We start from the raw sequence: 7,277 nt of genomic DNA on the forward strand, positions 1-7,277 counted from the left end.
AAGTGATAGACAGTTGCGACAGCCAATTTAGATCACAAGTTATTGTCAGTAAGGTCTTCTAGCTGGCCTAAGGTTGAATGTTACATTTTGCGACATAGCCTGACCGCGATAGCAGAGAAGGAGAAGAAAATGTTGATTAGGTGGCAGATATATTTTTGCAAGGCCATTTTCAAAAAGGATATTTTAAGATAAACTACATCTTGTGAGACGATGTCGGCCAACCCCGGAAGCAAGCTCAGCTGTTCTGGCGATGAAATGAGGAAAAGCTAGCCATTTCCACTCGAATTTTGACAGTACCACATAAGATATGTTTTAATTGCTGATGCGTTTTAATTGTTTTTTAAATGCGGCAGGAAATAACCCGTTTTGTACACTTCCCCAGTAGGGCGTACATGTGTTCCTGTATAGTATTTCTTCAGCAATTTATACATGGTGACATAAATGATAGTATTTTAAGAGGTAATTATTGAAGTCGGATATCACTGAAATGCACGGCCCGCCACTTATATACAGTCGTGGTCAAATGTTTACATACACTTGTAAAGAACATATTGTCATGGCTGTCTTGAGTTTCCAATCATTTCTACAACTCTTATTTTTTTGAGATAGAGTAATTGGAACACATACTTGTTGTCACAAAAGAACATTCATGAAGTTTAGTTCTTTTCTGAATTTATTATGGGTCTACTGAAAATGTGACCAAATCTGCTGGATAAAAAGTATACGTACAGTGTAGATTAACTACGATCAAAGTATTGGACAGGACGTCGAAATGTGTAAATAAAGTTGTACTTTATATAAGAAAAATGCGGGGATACAAACGGTACAAAACGATCCTTATATCTTGTTATCTGTCATTCATTTATCACCCGAAGGCTCGTGATGCTCAGTCTCATCAACCACAATGCACCTGCTCCCGCTCCTTTCTTTACATCCGGTTTGCTGCAATGCATTGTGGAACATGTAGTATTTTAGTTAACCCTTTGTTAGGCTATAAAATAGAAAACAAATCAATCCAGTGTCAGCGTTTCTCAAATAATCAATATCCAATACATGTATAAATCAAATCAATTCACTTGAACTCTTTTTAGCTGTAAATAATAATAGATCAATTTATCAGCAATAAATCTAGCATGCAAATTATGGAATGACCATCACGCATGAACTATATAACCCATAAGTTACAACATCCAGCAATGTTAATATTTAGTTACATGTCCCTTGGCAAGTTTCTTTGCAATAATGTGCTTTTGGTAGCCACCCACAAGCTTCTGGTTGAATTTTTGACCACTCTTCTTGACAAAATTGGTGCAGTTCAGCTAAATTTGTTGGTTTTCTGACTTGGAATGATTTCTTCAGTATTGTCCACGCATCTAAGTCACAACTTTGGGAAGACCATTCTAAAACCTTAATTCTAGCCTGATTTAGCCATTCCTTTACCACTTTTGATGCATGTTTGGTGTCATTGTCCCTTTGGAACATCCAACTGCGCCCAAGAACAAACCTCTGGGCTGATGATTTTAGATTGTCCTGAAGAATTTGGAGGTAATCCCCCTTTTTTATTGTCCCATTTACTCTCTGTAAAGCACAAGTTCCATTGACAGCAAAACAGGCCCAGAGCATAATACTACTACTACCATGATTGACGGTAGGATGATGTTCCTGGGATTAAAGGCCTTACCTTTTCTCCTCCTAACATATTGTTGGGTATTTTGGCTACATTTTTGTTTCATCTGACGTCACATGGACAAATATAAGACCTTCTGCAGGAAAGTTATGAGGTCATAATAAATTCATAAAATAACCAAACTTTATGAATATTTTTTGTGACAAACAGGAATGTGCTCCAATCACTCTATCACAAAAAATAAGAGTTTTAGAATTGATTAGAAACTCAAGACAGCCATGACATTACGTTCTTAACAAGTGTATGTAATCTTTTGACCATGAGTGTATATATATTCATTTTTGTCTCGTTTTTTTTTTTTGTCAACTAAATTGTCAATACATTTTGTCATTGTTTACGTCAACATGCATTTGTTATGAATCGTTACCGTCCCACTCTAGTCATAAAAAATAGGTTCTCGACGATAACTAAGACAAACATTTTTAGTAACCAAAATTATCACTGCTGCTGACCTCGACTCGGGATGTTATGGATCGGTGGAAGGAACACATTGTAGACCTCCTCAATCCTAACGACATGCCTGGGGAATCAGTTGTGGCCGCTCCCATTTCCGAGGCTAAGGTTGCCATGGTGGTCAAAAGGTTCCTCGGTGGCAGGCTCCCACGAGTGGATCAGATCCGCCCAGCGTTCCTTAAGGCTTTGGACTCAGTGGGGCTGTCTTGGTTGTAAAGACTATGCTACATTGCGTGGACATCAGGGGTGATGCCTCTGGATTGGCATATTAAGGTAATGGTTCCTCTCTTTGAGAAGGGCAACTGGAGGATGTGTTCCAACTAGGATCACACTCCTCATCCTTTCCGGTAAGTTCTATTCAGGTGTACTGGAGAGGGGCTACGCCGTAGAGTCGAACCTCGGATTCAGGATGAGCAGTGTTGTTTTCGTCCTGGTTATAGAATTGTAGACCAGCTATATACCCTCCGCAAGGTCCTTGAGAGTGCATGGGAGTTGGCCCAACCAGTCGTATGTGCCTTGTGAACCTGGAGAAGGCATGTGACTGTGTCCCTTTGGGAAGTGCTCAGAGTATGGGGTATTGGACCGCCTGATTTTGGCGCCCTGCTCCCTGTATGATCGGTGTCATAGCTTCGAGAGGAGCCAGACAAGGTGGACCCAGGACACGTGTGTGTGTGTGTGTGTATATATATATATATATTAGGGCTGCAACTAACGATTGATTTGATAATCGATCAATCTGTCGATCATTACTTCGATTAATCGATTAATAATCGGATAAAAGAGACAAACTACATTTCTATCCTTTACAATACTTTATTTAAAAACACAGCATACCAGCACCATGTCCTTTCGACTTGACAAATAAAACAAGGCAAGTGTTACAAAAATTGTATTTTTTTTTTATAAAGTGCACCAATGTCCTGCACAATAGCAATAATTTTGCTTAGGGGAATTTCAAACCTGGCTATTACCTATTCCAACCATTCCGCAGTGTTGGATGCTGAATGTCTTTCCTCTAGTGCAGGGGTCGGCAACCCGCAGCTCCGGAGCCGCATGGGGCTCTTTGGCCACTCTGATGTGGCTCAGCTGCATAATCTCCGACCCTCCCGACTGTTACGGGGGGATTCCGGATTTCGGTGCCTCTTCTGGACATTACATTCTCCTATTTTCACTCGGACAACAATATTGAGGGCGTGCCATGATGGCTTGACTTTTAACGTCTTTAACAACATGTCATCGCGTCTACCTTTACACCATGCTATCGTGTGCCAGCCAGGCGCATGCATTTCGCTGCTCTTATCGTCACACGTTCAAGATTGCAAGGCATACTGGGTGATACAGGTTACACTGAAGGTTGTGATATAAATTTTTAACACAGCACACAGGTATTCAAATGATGTAAAATCACCAAGTGACAAATGTTTCCCCTGAAACATGTTTTTAAATATAGCAGCTACCCCTCCACCTTTTTCCCCCGATCTACATAGATCAATGTTGGGGGGTGCTGTCTCGATCAGAATGCTTGCACTGTTATTTTGTTCCAGCCATCCATCCATCCATCCATTTTCTACCGCTTATTCCCTTTCGGGGTCGCGGGGGGCGCTGGCGCCTATCTCAGCTACAATCGGGCGGAAGGCAGGGTACACCCTGGACAAGTCGCCACCTCATCGCAGGGCCAACACAGATAGACAGACAACATTCACACTCACATTCACACACTAGGGCCAATTTTAGTGTTGCCAATCAACCTATCCCCAGTTGCATGTCTTTGGAAGTGGGAGGAAGCCGGAGTACCCGGAGGGAACCCACGCATTCACGGGGAGAACATGCAAACTCCACACAGAAAGATCCCGAGCCTGGATTTGAACCCAGGACTGCAGGAACCTCGTATTGTGAGGCAGACGCACTAACCCCTCTGCCACCGTGAAGCCCTGTTCCAGCCATGTTTCAGTTAAAAACATAAAGTCAAATTTAGAAGTTCTAATGAAAAAATTGACTAAAAATGATTTGTTATTCAGAGACCTGACATTGAGCAGACCCATCCTGATGGTTTTATTGACAGGCTTTGATGTTGGCTTTGATTTGGAGAGAATAGGAATGAGATTGTTTAGGTTAGCAGGGTGGCTAAGTTTCCCAATGTTTACTCTCTTGGTATGCACAACAGGAATGTAAAAGGTGCCATGATTTGATGTAGGCAATCTTGGGCCCAGCTGATAATGTGGTCAACTGCTGAACCCTTTTCTGTATCAAAAATATTCAGGACTGCTGTTAGGGCGAGGCGGGGTTTGCCGTAAGAGGGAGGGGGAGTGAGCAGCGTCAGAGCTGGGACGAACTACTGAAAGTGGACGTTGAGGGCGTGTAAGGGGTTGGCGTGAGAAGGGTGAAGTATGGCTGGGGGGTTGTGGAGCATGCCTTCGTGGAAGGGGTGGTGGAGGTGAGCGATGATCTAGGGGAGTAAAAATCGGAGTAAGGCGGGGCGTGGGTGGGGGTAACTCCCGGAACTCCAAGGGGGAGAAGGGGAGATAAAGGTTTACATGAGGGAGGGAGAAAGATGGAGACATGGATAGCTTGGGGGATGTGGGGGAGGGATCTTCACAGGCATACAGAATGGACGGGGCGGTAGAGGAGGCTAGACACCTCTCCTCTTTGCTCTGGTGTATCTCATGGTCGACGTTCTCCTTTTGCAATGGCGGTCCTCCTTTGACGTTCCTGATAGGCTGTGTTGTGTCTTCCTTCCTCGGTGGCTCCTTTTGTCTCTTGTCCTTGGCAGTGATGATTGATGCAAGATGCAGGAATTGAAACATGTTGTTCATGAAAAGCTTTACTCCCATCTTATTTAGGCAAAGTAATGGACAAGAAGTCCATTATTCAAGGTAACTGAGCAATTACTTCATACAACTACTGCAGCTGTTTGTCTCACACTAGATTGTATTGTAGCGTCCAGAAGAAGAGCACGCCAAGTCTGACGCTCTTTTTTAAACTTTTATTGAGCAACCTTTCTAACACAGCTCAACTTATCTCGTTCCTTCCACATGCACGTCCATCCTCATTTCTCATTTCCGCTACAACAACGCTTCCTCCCTCTTCGCCAATCACCCCACAGGCGTACTATGTCCACAACAATAGGAATTCTGAATATCACTCACTCAAGAACACAACATCAACATCAGCAGGTCGTTACTGTACACCATCCCACCCTTTCAATGTCCCTCGTCCCCGAGGGAGATAACACAATCTCTCAAGTGGGCCTGTTGCCGCCTCAGCCTCCGGGGTCTTGTGTTCCCCCTTTCTGGGGAGGAAGTCACAGGAAGTGTTACATCCTGTGAAGGCCAGGACGAGGTCCCCGGAACGGAAAAACAAGACTCTCCAGTCCCTGGGCTCATTCTCCCCGGTAACTCCACTCCGAGTCCTGCAGGAGTGCCATTTCCCCGGTATGGTGCTAGCCGGTCGCGGTGCAGGCCAACTTTTCTGCCATGGGGTGGGAGTTGGACTCAGTATACAACTTCCTCTAGTCTTTCCAACACTCTACAAGGGCCCATCCAGTCGCTATCCAGCTTCGGGCATCTTCCCTTTTCCGTTGGGGGTTGTACACCCACACCAACTCTTCAGCGGTAAAATGTCGCCCTTTTTCCTGCACGTCGTAATTCCTCTTTTGTCTACGGCCAGCATTCCGCAGCTGGTTCCTGGCAAATGTGTGAGCTGAATCCAGCCGGTCTTGTAGTCTCTTAGCATACTCCACTCCTGGTGGACCAACCGGCGCATCCGGAGGTCTACCCATCATCATTTCGGCAGGCGTACGGATCTCTTGGCCTAGCAATAAAAGGGGAGCAAAAGTGGGGTCTTGAACCACTGACCTGTATGCCATTAACACGAGGGGAACATGGCAATCCCAGTCCCGCTGATGTTTACCAGTGACAATTGCCAACTGTTGTCCCAAGGTGTGGTTAAACCTCTCCACAAGCCCGTCACTCTATGGGTGCAGTGGTGTTGTCCGGGTCTTCCGAGAGCCAAGTTTCTCACACAACGTTGCAAAAAGCCTTGACTCAAAGTTTCTGCCTTGATCGGTGTGGATGATCTCTGGAGCACCGAACCTGCTGAACATCACCTCCAACAGCGCGTCTGCAATAGTTTCAGCTTCTTGGTCGGGTAGGCTGTATGCTTCAGGCCACTTTGTAAAGTAGTCCATTACTGTGAGGATGTAGCGGTTACCTCTTTCTTTGCGAGGAAAGGGCCCGAGGACATCTATCCCCACCCTCTCCATAGGACAGTCCGCAGGGAATTGCTGTAGCTGTGCATGTGATCTGCCTGCAGGGCCCTTCTTTGCCAAGCAGCTGTCACAATGCTCGCAATAGTCAACCACATCTCTTCTGTGTTGACCCCAATAAAAGGCTTGGCTGAGGCGGCTTAGTGTCTTGGAGATACCAAAGGGCCCAGATCCCGGGGCCCCGTGCACTGCTTGTAGGACCGACTCGCTCAAAGTTTTTCGTACCACCACTTGGCAGCGGGTCTCCCCTGTAGTTGGTTCTCTTCAGCCTCTTTGTAGCACACCATCGGACAGACGAAGGGTTTCAAACATTGACCAGAGGCCTTTTGTAGCGCGTGAGAGCATGGCAATCTCCTCCCACTGTGGTCGCCGCTGTCCAGCCACCCATGCGCGAACGGGCCTGATGTCACTGTCCTCCTCTTTTCCAAGCTCCCACTCCACTACCGTGATGGGTGGCTGCAGCAGTCCATCGGTAGGCCCCCTTGCATCTACCACCGCAGACAACACATTTGGATGGAGCCCCTCCAGTGTGTCCTTTTTCTCACAATATTGGCAGTCAGTTACGTAGCAGGGCCGGCGAGAGAGTGCATCAGCATTGCCATGTTGTGCTCATGGCCTATGGGCCACGGTAAAGTCAAATGCCTGTAGTCCTTCAATCCAGCACGCCAGCTGGCCTTTAGACTCTTTGAAGGACATAAGCCACTGTAAAGCGGCGTGGTCAGTTTTGACTGTAAAATTAAGTCCGCCCAGGTAATATTTGAAGTGACGGACAGCAGTGACTACCGCAAGTAGCTCCCGCCGGGTCACACAATAGCCCCGTTCGGCCTTGTTAAATGTCCTGCTATGGTATGCGATCACCTTCTCGCCTTCAGG

This window comes from Nerophis ophidion, linkage group LG09 (assembly GCF_033978795.1).
Source record: "Nerophis ophidion isolate RoL-2023_Sa linkage group LG09, RoL_Noph_v1.0, whole genome shotgun sequence".
NCBI classification, from domain to species: Eukaryota; Metazoa; Chordata; class Actinopteri; order Syngnathiformes; family Syngnathidae; genus Nerophis; species Nerophis ophidion.